The 15,226-nt window shown below is 44.9% G+C and overlaps 1 non-coding gene across 2 annotated transcripts in view; it reads left to right on the forward strand.

Annotated features, from left to right (window-relative positions):
• LOC101435782 (uncharacterized) overlaps positions 1-15,226 on the forward strand; it is a 72,745-nt gene that overhangs the window by 23,661 nt on the left and 33,858 nt on the right. For both annotated transcript variants that reach the window (XR_009183728.1, XR_001119082.3), the window contains exon 2: positions 9,480-9,534. This is a non-coding gene — a transcript (uncharacterized protein). The remainder of the gene's footprint in view (positions 1-9,479; positions 9,535-15,226) is intronic.

The raw sequence follows: 15,226 nt of genomic DNA on the forward strand, positions 1-15,226 counted from the left end.
GCGTGCATTCTCGGCAGCACCGGGAATCTGTGTCTCTTTTCCTTGCATCATTTTGCTGTGTCAGCTCTCCACATATGTGGCAACACTCCTGGGCGGGCTGCACTTTTTTCATGCTGGGCGGCTCTCCTTACAGGGCTCACTCCTTGCGCATGGGGCTCCCCTACGCAGCGGACACCGCGGTGTGGCAGGGCACTCCTTGCGCGCATCAGCACTGTGTGTGGGCCAGCTCACCACATGGTCAGGAGGCCCTGGGTTTGAACCCTGGCCCTCCCATGTGATAGGCGGACGCTCTATCCGTTGAGCCAAATCCGCTTCCCTGGGTTAGTTTCCAAGTCTCAATCCTAAACATAGGAGCAAAGCTCCAGTCCAAGGGGCTGGTCAGGGAATAGACTTTCTTCCAGGCTCTTCCCTGCCCATCCCAAACTCCTTCCTCTTCCCCCACTTCTGAGGCATCCAAAAGATACAAACAGGAAATGAGGAGGTGGGTGGGTGACTGAAGAAGTGTCAACTACACCAGTAGTTTTTTCAGACTCTGAGTTGCCATCCATTCGTTTTCCATACGATCTAGTTAATGCATCACTATCAACATTTTAAATGAGAACAGAGGATAAATGAGAAGACAAAAGACCCTATTGTACCTCATATACTGTGATTTTGTGATGTTTTTGTTTCAGTTTTACAAAAATACACACACACACACATATACTTGTTACTGGGTCATGATATAAAATGTAATTCATACTGTGGGTTGTGACCAAAAATTTGAAAGGGACTGGATTGTGATTCATCTTTGATTGTCAAAATGTTCCTTTCGTAGGTGAAGGGCATCCTGTTCTTAAAGAACCCAGGGTCATTGGGGAAAACTGACGTGGAAACAGTTAAAATGCAGTGAGATAAAGGCTCTAAGGGGAGCAGGCACAGGGTGCTATGGCGGGGGGGCATTTGCTCGGGGTCTTGCAAGCTGAATAGGGGTGTGCTTGGCAGACCAGGAGCAAAGAGCCATCGGGGAACGTGCACAGACGCAGGAAATGGCCCCCCTCACATCTCTAGCAGCCTCCTCGGAGGTTTGCTCTCCGAGTGAAGCCGGGACCTAAGCAAACATTTGGCTGCTGGTCTTCTGTTTGCTTTCCCTGAAATCAAACAGACCAACCGAGTAGCTGGCAAACAGCGACTGGGGTCACGCTGATACTAACTCGTCAATCTCTTTGACCACTGACCTAGCTCAGGTCGCTTTAGGTTCACTTTGTGGGGACGTGTTCCACAGTCTCACCTTGAGCAAACGCGCGCGCTGCAGGCAGACGCAGGTCCGTGCGGAATGTCCTGGGGAATTACCGGGAAGGAGAAAGCTATTAAAAAGGCTGTTAACCCATTTGGTATCATGCAGCCTGCCCAGCCCAGCCTTCGTAATTCCCATCATCTGGCTGTCAAGAGTAATAAAAGGAGATGCCCGTGAGACGACTTAGTAGGCTGATCTTTAAAAGCTGTAACTGCCCCCTCTAATTTTAGCCTCAGCCAACTATGAGAATGTGAGGTGACCAATAATAAATCTCACGGAGGGGACCGGGAGGTGGAAAACGCTGTGGATTGGGGAACAGGAAACATGTGTGAATCCGAGCTGCATCACTTGATTGCCATGACAGCAGGGTGTTACCTTTCACAGGTGCAGGGCCCTTCTGTAAAATAGGGATAATAAGCATCTCTCAGAACTGTGTTGAGATCAGACGAGACCCGTGGTAAGGCACCTTGTAACCCGCCGAGTGGTAGACAGATATTAGGTAGCTTTGATTTGTGAGCTTAACCCCTCATAGGACAGTTGCTTAATTACATGCTGCTTCATAAAATTATCTTAATGAACGGAAAGAGTGTGGCCTTCAAAAGCTCTTAAGCATGGCAGGCTTTGGGGTACACCTGTCTCCTCTATGCTAAGTCAGCCCCCGAGGCACCTTGAATCCAGAGTCTTCTTCACAGCTGTTCCTTCATTCAAAACATTTTGTGTGATCTATGTGTATTTTAAAAATAAATAAAAAATATATTCAGTATATGTATATATTTCTTGAGTTCCAGGCACAAAGTCTGAGGTTGAGGCGTTCCCTGAAGAGGGTTTTGGCTTCCTGAGACTTAGATCCCTGTGAGGAGACCAGAAAGTAATCATCCTTACAGAGCCATCGCGGAAGGACTGGGATCTTTGGTCTTCCGCTCTGCCCATCAGGAAACTTTCTGACAGATTCCATTAAAATAGAAAATATTTTATATTCTTATAGCTTTCCATTTTCAGATCAGTTTCATACAACATAATATGAGCCGTAGATAAGGTTTCTAAGGAAGATGATCACAACGGAAAATGCCGCTGTGAGTGGAATCCCCGAGGCTGTCTGCTTCCTGTTTTCCAGTGGAAGTGATTCACAGCTTTCTCTCCCTTCGCGGGCACTGACTGGAAACGTTTTCCTTGGCCCCTGATCGCCAGCAGAGGGCACAATTGGCTCTTGTTGAATCCATTCGTTCCCGAATTTACCCATTTATACATCAAGGCTTTTAAATTGAGTTGAACCTTCCAAACCAAGAAGGCCTTCCACAATATTGCCTTTTGAACACTCCACTAATGAGGCTGCCAGGGAAGGGGCAGGGGAATTCAGGATATTTCTTTAACAAAAAATACAATTATTTTGACACACACGTTAAAATTTTTCCTTCTTTTAGTTCTATACACAAAATGTAAATTTTAATAAACCATACAAAGGCTGTTGGCTGGATTAGCATAAGAAATGTTAAATATTAGATTATGCAGTTAACTCTTCTTCTGTTACCTTCTAGGTCCTGTTGATTCCAAGAAGAGAGAAGAGAGGTTTTTGTGCTTTTTCAAAACCCAAGGTTATTTATTTGTTTACTTTAAGGAAGTCTTTCTATGGCTGCTAGCCAAATCACTATGCTTAAAACCTTAACTTTTACTTTAATAGTGTCTGATGAATTCAGGGCAAGAGTCGGGGTTGGATTTCAAATCCTCAACAAACAATTCTGAGTCAATCGTGCCTTTGTTCTGACTTCAGCATTGAATTCATTTCTTTCCTGGTAGGAGATCATCTCTCTCCATTTCAGAGCAAAGCTTTTGAACGTTTCAACAGAAGAAGGGTTAGAGAAGTGTACACGATGGCTAGAGTGCTCTTCAGAAAGGTCAGAGAACAAAAATGACTTACCCTGAAGTCTGCCGTACAAGTGACTGGTATTCTCAATGACAGGGACACAGACCTCAGAAGCCCATGTGTGACAGGAGGAAGATGTTTCTAGAATGAGGAGGGAAAGCAGCTAGATTTTTGCTCTCAGTTCTCAAGGCTCGATTTCGGTTCCCTCTTCACCATCCTGTAATGTTAGTTAAATGTTATTGAAATCCCAGTTGTTTCACATGATCCTCGCCCTCGTGGAACTCATAATCTTGCTTGGGTGTTAAGATTAAAAATTAAAAATCAAACTAGCTAATGGGTGAATGAAGATACCGAGATCTGTGATCAGGGGTGAGGAGTGTCACCTTTCTGCCTCTGAGAATTTACTGTAAAATGAGAGGTTGAGTTAGGTATGTGTGAGTTCTTGAATTTTATGATTTATGACTTCGTGAATAACACTGGTTAAAATAGAATTTGAACACAAGTATCCCCTGGGCTAATCCCATCCTTTGACAGACAGGTGAAATTGGCTCAAACTCCCATCCATCCTACAAATCTCTATTCCTCTCACCTTTCAGGGGGCTCTCGGGGGCAGTGACTTGTATTTCTCTTGATAGCTGGATCTGAGCTCCTGTCTGCACTGAGTTCCAGGTCATGAATCGTCTCATTCTCAGGCATGGACCGACCCTTGTCTGCACCACATGGCCCCTAACAGGACCTCTCCCGACCCTTTCTTGCCTGATATTCTACTGGCCCAAACCTGTAAGGGTAGTAGACGTTACTGATGCTTTGGGGCAGTCACTCCCGTGGGGACTTTCTCAGTGACCATTTGGCTCTGCCCCCTCCCCTCCCTTCTCTGCTTGCTTGCCTTCCCCCAAATCCCTGGATCCGTCACTTCCTTTCCCTTGCTTCCTGCAGCCTAGGCCATGCCCCTGGGGCTCCTTTTCCCTCAAGGCTTCATGGTGTTGAACTTCAGGGCTCAGGTGCCTGAGCTTCACATTAGAAAATTCCCCCTTGACCTAATCAGGGCCAAAATGTATGACTTAGCGTGTATCCCTTTGGGAATATTTGTCTGAGCCTAAAGGGATGATGCTGGCTAATGACAGAATTTCAAGGCACATGAAAACCAGGTGAGAGGAACCTCCTTGATGTCCCTTTAAAAAGCTGGTATCTAAAAAAAAAAAAAAAAAAAGTCAGTATCTTCAAGTAAGAACATCTTGTCCGCAGTTGAATGTCCCAGAGTCAGACATTCTGGTTCACTGGCTCCCACTTAGCTCTTGTTTCCCTTTGATAATTTTTTTAAAAAAACAACTTGTTATTTTAGAATAGCTCTAGATTTACAGAAACCTCGCAAAGAAAAGTAGAGAGTTTCTGTATAACCCTCAGCCAGCTTTCCCTGTTGCTAACATTTTACATGACCATGTCACATTTGTCACAACCAAGAAACCGACATTGGTCCAATGTCCTCACTAAATGCCACGCTTCATTCCATTTTCACTGACTTCTCCATGAACGTTGGTTTTAGGATCCAGGATCTCATTCAGGAAACCTCATGCCATTCAGTTATCACGTCTCCTCTGTCTGTGACAGTTTCTCGGTCTTTCCTTGCTTCTCACGACCTTGATGGTTTTGAGGAGACCTGGTTGGCTGTGTTGTAGAATGCCCCTCAATCTGGGCTCGTTGGGTGCTTTTCTCATGTTTAGACCGGGTCACAGGTTTTAGGGAAGGATATCGCAAAGGTGAAGGGGCCTTCTCGTGGCGTAATATCAGGGGTACCTGCTCTCCAAGGGGCATGGTTGGCATGCATCCCCAGGCTGCAAGCGTTGGCCAGGTTCCCGCCACAAAGTTACTCCCCCTCCCTTTCCAGAGTCTGCTTTTTGAAAGCGAGTTCCTAGGCACAACCCACACTCAAGAAGGGAGGGGGCTTCTGGAGGGTGGATTTGTCCCCTTTCCTCCAGTTATTCATAATCTGATCATTTATTTCCATCAGTATTGATTTGCGGGCGTTTGTTCCATATTTGGGGTTATAATCCAACACCGTGTTATTTATTCTATTCCTCATATTGTTCAAGCTCGGGCCATTGGTACTTCTTTCGGGATGGCTCCAGGGTCCCTTCCACACTCCCCAAGCCTTTTGTCTTCTGAGCACTACCTTACTTCCTATGGGGGCAAGGTGCTCCAGGCTCCTCTTGTCTTTTCCCTGCCCGTGCCAGAGCATCAGCCATTTCCCCAAGGCTAGTTCTAGCTTCCTGGTTCCTTTTATTGGAGAACTGTATTAGAAACCAGAATCTGGGCCCTGGGTGGATAAATGTTTAGAGATTAAAAAAAGTTAAAAAAAATGAACAACCCCCCCGTGTTTCCTATCACCCAGAATTGGCAAGTCTTTCTTAGGGGTTTGCCATGTTCATTTCAAGTCTTTCTTAAAGTGACCACTCTAGTTAGTCTCTTTAACCATTGATTCTAACGTAATTCCCTTCCCTCTGAGAACAAAGCTGGTGAGTGTGTGTGCGCGCGACTTCACGAGCAGAGTGGGGTTAGTAGATGAGCAGCGTTGGCAACACTAGGGGCTGGTGAGAGCCGCAGAGGATCAGGCCTCACATCAGACCTACTGAGGCCGAGGGTGCATTTAACCAAATCCCAGAGGTGCCCACGCACATCAAAGTACGACAAGCCCTGATACAGAATATTGATTTATGTTTTAAAAATCCACATAGGTTATATATTGTATTATCATTCCGTACCTTTCTTTTTCAGTGTTAGACTTTTGAGATCCAGCCAAATATATGTCTTTCATTTCTTTTAACTTTTGTGTAGTATTGAATATACTATATTTTATGTATCCATTTCTCTATAATTGGGCACTTAATTTGTTTCCAAATTTCTTGGCTCCACCAACAGTACTGCAAAGAAATCTTTGTATGTTGCACCATTTGTAGAATTTCTTAGAAGAGGAACTGCACATTCATTTTTGTTAGATACTGCCAAATTGTCCCCCAAATGGATACACCAATTTATACTCTTATAGTACATGAAAGTTATAATCCCATCTTCTTCCCATCACTTGTAATCTACTTCTTAATGTTTGTCAATCTATTAGTAAAAAAAAAGAAATAATTTTTTTAAAGATGCTATCTCATTGTGATTTAATTAGCACTTCTCCAACTATTGATGATGTTGAAAATCTTTTCATTTGTTTAAAAATAATTTGTCCTTTTGGTGCATTTCCTGTTCATATCTATTACCCATTTTTCATTGCATATGTTTACCTCTTGGACTTCCTGGGAGTGTACACACACATATGCACACATATACAAATACATACTACGTATATATACACACACATGCAAACACATAAATACATATTCTGGCTACACGTCCTATATTTAATGTGTAACAAATCTTTTCTCCATCTGCACCTGAGGATGGTGAGTTCCACCGGGTGAGAAGAGCACAAAACCCTTCCTGGAAGTCCGCCCTCGCAGTCTCCAGCGTCCTCTGGTTCTCTGTGAGCGTGTGACGCCACCACCATGCAGAGGCCGCGAACACAACCTGATTTCCAACCACTTAAAACTGTTCCAGGAACCAGACAAATTTAAAAATTATGCTATATTTTCCATAGATATATTCTAGCCATTAGGAAATATGAGTTTCATAAACAAACAAATGAAAACAGGGGTTTGTCAATCACACACACCAAAATAAACATTTCAAATCCATGCTATAGCCATTTAAACTGAAGGAGGTAGGGAATATTCCCAATGACTGGAATTTCCATTTTCACTTCATGCTAAGTTGTTATTGATCCAGGTGATCACTAACTACTAAAAGCAGAGTGCATAGTACTAAATTGAAATATGAGAGCTGCAAACATGTAATGAACTAGGAAATCTCTGTTTCCTTCAATAGTGCTGTACCTTCACATCAGGCGGGGCTGAGGAATGGTATACTTTAGCAAGCAGCTAGCAGGATAGTGTCGGTCACTCCAATGATGACTGGAAAAGTACCACTGTACCTTCTCTTTTGGAAAGACGAGGCCCTAAAATAGGAAATAAGGTTTATTCCCTCTCAAAGGTGAGGTCCCCTTGATTTTCTGAGGTCCAAACCCAGGTTTCAGCCCTGAATCCTCACCTCGGATTCTAAAGAGAGCACTGCCTGGCCCTTCACCACAGGGACGGATGGAACATTTACCTCAGCGGAGCCTCTGACTTACCACGGCAGCCCTCTGCCTAAGGGTGAACTTGAATCCTTTACAGTTTTCTTGTTGTGGTGGTTTCTAGCACTGTTTATAGACTTGTAAATTGTGCTGACTAAATGAAAGCAGAAAATACGATGACACATTCTTAATAAGGTACCATGTGTCACGTACCTCCTACGTGCCAGTTGCTCCCATGTGTTGTTTCTTTCCATACTCACAGGAAGCTCTATGTGAGCATTCTTGTTCCCATTTTACCAACGAAGAAACAGACTCAGAGAGACTGAGTTGCCCAAACATGTTCTCACAGCTAGTAAGTAATTTCGGTCCATGTCTGATGCTAACGCTGTGTTTCTGTCAGAGCATGACTCAGCTTCTCGTTGGGTGGAGAGGTGTCCAGCAGATTTAGGTATGCTTTGAGAACTGTTTGGCTTAAGCAGCATTTTAAACAAAACTTACCAAAAAAAAAAAAAAAGATAATAAGGCAAATGTAGGCATGATATGGCATAATCCAAAGGGCGTTTCTCAATGTCTTTCACATTTGCTGAGGTTTGGGCTCGAGGTTCCTAGCACCCAAAGCGAAGAGGGAAAATGGATTCACTGCACTCACAAATTTGAAATACACCAGCTGTTGTTTAGCATATGCTCAATTCTTCCTGGGCCTGAAAGCTCTCTCACAGTTCATGATGTTGGTGGCACTTCCCCACCTCTACTGTGGTATACCTGGCTTAGATCAGTTAGTGATTGCAACTTGACCCTTTTCAGGTTTAAAGCCCCTGAACGAGCATTTTTAACTCCTATACATAAAAAGCAATTATGGAGTTCCAGGAATGGCGCTAAAGGTCCGGTAGAGTAGGACACAGGCAGACATGGGCCCCGTCCTCCTGGAGCTCACAGTCAAGCAGGCCCAGACAAGCAAGCAGCCATTTTTAATATGTAACGCGATGTAAATGGAAACACAGAGGAGGAGAGTCTAGGAGTCTAGAAGGGCTGGCCAAGACTTCCAGGAGGAAGTGAAATCTAAGATGAGGAGAAAGGATGGAATCAAGTTCCAGGCAGAGAGAAGTTCCAAGCAGTCCCAGAGGCGAGAGGGCGACAGCGGGGTTAGCGACTAGAACAGAAGCTGGGGTGTCCCAGCCCTGTCCCCTTCCCTCCTCACTGCTAGGAGTGTTGGCTGCTAATGGCTCTTGGCTGCCACCAGAAGTAACAGGCCCCTCCCTCCCCACCGGGGCAGTCCCCAGCCAATGACTGACTGATACAGGGACTCACAAGGCTGGTCCCTCCCAAGGGGGGATGCTTGTCAGTGCAGCTGATGCTCCAGCACCTTCCTCCTGGTGGAGCAGGCCAAGGCCAGATTTGAACCGAAACCAAACTCTTTCCTGGCTCCATCCCCCTTCCCTACCCAGTTTTCCCAGAAGAGCCCTCCCTTAATAAAGCACCTGTTCCTAGATCCTTGTCTTGGTCTCTGCTTCTAGGGAATCTGAGCTAAAACAGTGACAAAGGGAAATTGTTGGGATTGACCATATGCACTTGGTTCAAATTTGGGCCCTTCCATTCCTAGGTTAAGGCTTTCCTGACTTAGTAACTACCATTTTTGATCAAATTTCTTATGTGGTACATCTGTGTAGATTTCTGATGAGGAGGAGCACAATTAATAAAACTTAACCCTCTTCTACTCCAACCTCCTAATTTTATGCGTAAGGGCACTGAGACCCAGAAAATCGTGACATTTGGGTAACACCTCTCTGAACTGCAGTCTCTCTGAAAAGTGGCAATAATAATCCATGCCCTCTCTGCTTTATAAGGGGGTACAGCTAGAATAAAAAATGCCTTGAGAATATCTAATGGTCTTCGACATTCTGGGGTCTGAGGGCAGGCAGCCCTATATCATAACCTCCAGTACATCAAGTTCTGGCAGGGCAAACTCCTCCTGCTAAGTGCAGGGTCTGCTTCTGGAGATGACTCAGTTTCTTATGAGTCTGATTAGTGTGAATCAGTGACCAGACCAGGCCTGGATGCAATGACCGATTACATTTCTGAACTGACAAGACCAGGCACTGAGGCAAGATACTGGAACTCTCTGAGACAGACTGAAAGGGTCTAATGTTTCCTCCCCTCCCTTTACCCCCTAGAGATGAGAGCACATGACCTTCAGAGTGGAACAGGATGGGAGCTGGACCTAGGAAGGTGAGTAGAAAGCACCCCAGCAAGACCCGCTGCAAGATACAGAAGCAGAACGATTGGAAGAGAAAAGCTTCGCCACCAGTGCAATGTGCTTTTTAGTTTCTTGCTCCCAGGCATTAAGTATAAACCATGAATTAAAGATAATTCGTGTCCTCCTAGAAAATGCAACTGTAATTATAGGCATTTAAGTGCACTTAGTGCATTGAAGAAGAATCAATTGTTTCACAGTTCACAGAGGGTCTTGCAGGCTAGAGGGAAAACACTGCACCCTCAGTAACTTGACAAGTATTAGAAGAGTATGAGAGCAAGATCCTGGGGAATTGGGCATGCAGTCCCCAGAGTGGAGAATGGAACATCCAACTTTCGACATAATGGAAAACCCCATCACTTCATAGATTTGAGTAGTTGGAGAGCAAAGTCTCCTGGGGTGAATCTGTTCTTTCCCCTACCTATGGGCTCACACGCAATAGGCACAAACCAGGGACAAAAACAGTGAATTAGAAATATATGTCCATAGCCCTCACAGAGGGTACAGTCTATTGGCAAGGATGACAATAAATCAAGCAAAACAATTCGGTGTGAAAGTGTCATATAGGGAACGTGCATGCTATGATTTCCTAGAGAAAGTGATATTAAGCTGAGACCTGGAGGATGGATAGAGTTAGCAGGGCATACTTTGTGGCTAAGGAGCTGGGGATGGAGCACCATATTCCAGGCAAGAGGCAACAAAGACCTGGAGACTAAGGAGGTGAACAGAGGCCCGGTCAGAGAGGCTGAAGGCAAGTGTACTTAATTATAAGCATGCTGGGAGGCCCTGGAAGGTGTTTATAAGGAAGTAACAAAACCTCGCCTTGAGAAACGTAGAGACTTCTTCTATCCTTTGATATTTCCAGGAAAGGAAATGCCGTAGCTTCTTGGGTTGCTTAGTCTACTGTGTAACTGAAAGAAAATGTTTTGCTTTTGCTCACTGACCACATTGGCTGTCTCCAGCCTAAAAGCCTCTGATTCTCCATTGTATGTGGGATTTGGTCCAGACCCCTTAGGGTGGCCTCCAAGGCCTTGCCCCGTGATCCCATCTACCACTGCCCCCACTCACAGCCATCACCTACCCATGCCTGGTGCTTAGGATGTGTCCACTAAATACTTGTTAAAAGAAAGGATGATGGATTGCCTTTGGGCTTCTATCTCGGTTGTTCACAAATGTGATTCCAGGTCTTTGTGCATTGCGCGTGTTGATCCATCTATGTAGGTCACACTTGCCTCCTGATCCACCAGAAGCTCCTTTACCGAGTCCACTCAGAAATCCCTCCTTTGAGAAGGCTCTTTCATAGACAGGGCTGAGAGGCACTCCTCTGGGTTCCCTGGCCTCTGTCTACATATTTCTATTATAGCCTTTATGACTCTGAGTTGAAGTTAGTAATTAAGGGTGTCTCTAGCACTAAGAGACTAGTGACTAGACTGTGCATTTCTGCAGGAGTTAGCATTATAGTATGAAATAACAATGGCAACAACTACCTCACATGGAGATCTTCCTGTGTGGCTCTCCACATGCATGTTCTTGTTCAGTTCTCTTAAGAACTCTCTGAACTATGTACTGTTATTTTTCCCTCTTTACAAATGGGGAAAGTGAGTCTTATCAGTCATGACTGACTTGCATAAGGTAACCTGATAAAGTAGCAGAGGCAGGATTTGCTTCCAGGCTATCTGACCCAGGAGCTATGGGTCAGCTCTATGACATACAGCTATGCTATCTTGCCTGTGAATTGAAGCTCTTGTGGTAAAATGAATGGAAAGGAAATACAAAAGCTTCAGCATAATCTGCTGGTCAACCTCTGAGAGTGGCAGCACAGACAAGCAGCTGGAGGAGGAGGGAAGAATGGGTCTGAGGAAAAAGCAGAGTGGATGGCAGGAGCCCTCACGGGTGGTTCCCTCAAGGACTGAATTCAAGCTTTGGTTTGAGAAGGTGAATGGTCATGGTGCTTTCTGTTCAGGGGCGAGTCAAGGAGAGCCCTTACTACCAGTGGCAAGTGACCCATCCAGATAGGGCCTGGTTGCCTGAAGGCTGTGGTCATGGCAGAAGCTCAACAGCAGTAGGACAACAAGGCTGGGACCAAGACAGAAATGCTTGGGTCCCAGAGGTGGCATGATCTTGGGGATGTGAGGGTCTTTCAGGTAGCATCCTGGGTCTTAGCTGTGTCAGAAGCAGCAGCCAATTGGGATCCAAGAGGCCATGGCGAGAAACCCCCACAGGGGACTCAGTGTCAACTCAGTGTCAGCCCCACACCTGCTGGAGTCTCGGAGCTGGGTATGAGGCCAGGCTTGGAGTTATGTGCCGTTATGTGGCTGAGAGGTGGGGCCGGGTCTGCTGAACTCTGAGGAAGTAACTCAGGGAACGAACAGGAAGAAAAAGAAGTATCATTTTGGGTACGTGGACATCCATACCTCCCCTGGCCAGAAAGGCGCTCCTTCCTCTCCTGAGTGAACTGAGAATCAAAGTCTTATTCGTGGCCTAGAAATTCTGATTCTGAACATAACTGCACTCTGTTCCCAAAAAAAAGAACCACTGTTTCCATTCACATCCTGAGCAGCTTACAATCCTCACCTGAGGCCTTCAAATGGTCACGGGAGAGTCGGGGAGCCGGCTTAGAATGTCGGTGGCTGCAAGGAGACTCTGGAGTGTCTCCAGTGAGAGCAATTTCCATACTTCTGAGCAAGTTGTCAGACCTTTCCAGGAACAGAAAGGCCAAGATCTCCAGAGAAGGGACGGCCGTGCCTGTGCACAAATTCTCCTTCTGCCAGAGGGAGTGCTTGGCATTTGTCTCAGTCCCCCATGGAAGATGAATAAAGAACCAGCTCTGCAGTTTTTCCCTCAAGGCCCATCTGCCTGGAATTGCTCTGATGCTTTCATCTTGGAGAAGAACCATCCTCCCTCCCCCCCCCCCCCCCCCGCCCCCAGGATTTCTAAAGAAACGTACCTTCTCCAAGGACGTTTGCTCCACTCCCAGCGCATTCTAAGGATGCATCTAAGAATAGTGACAGTCTCAGGACAGCGTCAGCATTGGGGGTTATACTTTCACCTTTAACAGATTCTCCCTTGGCCATAATTTATATTATTCAGGTCTAAACGAATTTCTCTAAGGCCTTGGCCTATGGGCTTGTGTGCGTTTTTACAAAAATGGGTCTGGTCAAAATGACGAAGTGGATGAAATTTGTCTCCATTAACCCCGCACCACCGTTCTCTTCCTTCTCTGGATATATGGTCCCTCACCTCCTCTCACACAACGGGATCCTCACTATTATGAGTATTGTACCCTTGAGACTTTCGCTATAGGGAGACAATACGTGAATACATAATACAAATAAAACTGGACTCCCGGTGGCCTACCTCCACATGGTAGTATCTTAAAATGAAGCAAAAATTTGACTCCCATAGCACTGAGAAGTAACACAGGTCTTTTCTAAGCTTTCCTGAGGCAGAGGAATGTTATGTTATACACAGAGAAAGACTTCCTAAAAAATTCTCTTTTCTTATCTCTTTCTGCAGTAGGATTCCTCACAACAGCAAAGTTTTCCCTCCTCCTTTCCCTCCCCCAAACCCCTTGGTCCCAGATGGCTGTCACTCCCCATGGCTCGGTCACCCTACTGTGACCCCCTTTTCCTGCCTCCTTGATAGTCTTCCCTCTGTAGCCCCATGTTCTGCCCCACTTTCTGGACGTCTCCGTCCTACATTTTCACCTGCTTTTCCACTTGTCACAATAAAAGCCTGCTAGTAGAAGAGCATAAAGGAAAGTTCTCAGGTGGGAAGGAAGGCAATCTGTCACCAAAAAAAGAGGAAGGGATCACAGCCATGGTGTTACCTGGTTTCTCTGGTGTGTGTGAGGGAGAAAGCAAAATGTTTTGTCTCTGTTGAAATCCATGTCTCCTTAAAGCTGTGCTGGTATTTCAGACAGTGAGTGGTGCAGGGATTTGTTTTTAGACAAACCTTTGGCCATGCTTAAAACCATCCAGTGAGCAGCTTGCTGCCATGGTTTCCAGCTATTTTTTCAAATTTGTTGGTTTAGAATCTGGCTTCTGATTACCGTTCTTGTACTGCTTCTAGCTACTCGTCTATATGTCTCCTTCACTCTAACCTTACCTGATGTCAAGGATCAAATAATGTCCTTCACAGAGACAGGCTTAAGTCCTAACCCCCAGCCCAGGGGATGTGATCCCATTTGAAGATGTTATTAGGCAAGGCGAGGCCAAGCTGAAGCAGGCAGCCTTCATCCTTAGGAGCGGAGGGAATTTGGTCCCAGCAGTAGGAGACAGACAGGGAGAGAGATGGCCAGGTGACAGAGATTGGTTAAGGGTCATGGCAAGCCACCACCAGAATGCTACAGACTTTGGAGAAAGCATGATCCTACTGACACCTTGATTTTGGACTTCTAGCTTCAAGAACTGTGAAACAATACATTCCTGTTGTTTGAGCCAACTGGTCAGTGGTGCTTTTTTACAGGAACCTAGCAAACTAGGACACCTGGTTACCAGCACCTTTTTGAGCCTATCCTGTAATTGCATGTCTATGTACCTAAACTCATGTTCTTCCTTCTGTCTGAAGGGCCCTGTTCTTCCTTCTTAACCTAACTAACATCTGCAAGTTGTTCCTGACCCTTCCAAAATTTCCTCCAAGCTTATTTATACACCCCATCCAGTAAACCCTCATGGAATTCTGTGCATTCCTCCACAGTGAAATTATTGAAATCACTGATTGACTTTTCTTTATCATACCCTAAACTCTAATTTTCTCCAGGGTAAGAATCATTCAGCTTTGAATATTCCGAGACTTAGCTAGACATTTGCCTGGCCTAGAGTAGATGCTCTATAAATTCTGGTTGAATGAATTTGTGAAAGAACAACCTAAAAGTGTAGTGAATACATTATCCGATTTCTAGCTAGAATGGAATAACTTGGGTCAGAATAACCCTCCTATCAAGAGCAACTATAAACCAGGACAAAAAGAAAAAAAAAATTAAAAGCCCATTATTTGAAAATAATCAAGAATAACCAACATAGCCAGGACATGAGGAGGCTAAATCTCATTGAAAAGAGGAAAATCACTGAGGTTAACTCTGACATTCTCTCCCTGTATTTCCCCTTGAGGCATTTTCCTAAAATAAGTGGGACCTGGAGACTGAGCTAAAAGCAGATCAAAATTTTCAATGTCTTTTGAGGCTATAGAAATAAAAATTGGAGTTCAGCACTCATAAAAGAAGATGGGCCCAGAGAAACTTGCCCCAGTTTTAAGTTGAGATAGTTGAGATAGTTCTACTCTTGAGTTCTACTTACTCTAGAGTAAGGGCAAACAAAAAATAAGCCAGCTCTAACAACTGAAAATTAGCCTGGAACCATCTCAGCCCCTGGTTGAATGCAGGGAGTCTGTCCCTTCTCTAACTACCAGGCATAAGAAAATAAAACCCTTTCTATAGGGAGATAACATCATTCAGAACCTGTATACTTTCATACCAAATGTTCATCATGCAATCAAAACTTCCCAGGCATGCCAGAAGATGTATCTAAATACCTGAAAACCAATAGAAAGGACAGGTAATATTAACAGAACCATAAGTGGTCATATGTTACAGATATTAAGTTACATAGTTAACAGACATAGGCTTTAAAATAACTGTAATATTTTCAAGAAAATAGATGTCAAGGT

This window comes from Dasypus novemcinctus, chromosome 27 (genome assembly GCF_030445035.2).
Source record: "Dasypus novemcinctus isolate mDasNov1 chromosome 27, mDasNov1.1.hap2, whole genome shotgun sequence".
NCBI lineage: Eukaryota > Metazoa > Chordata > Mammalia > Cingulata > Dasypodidae > Dasypus > Dasypus novemcinctus.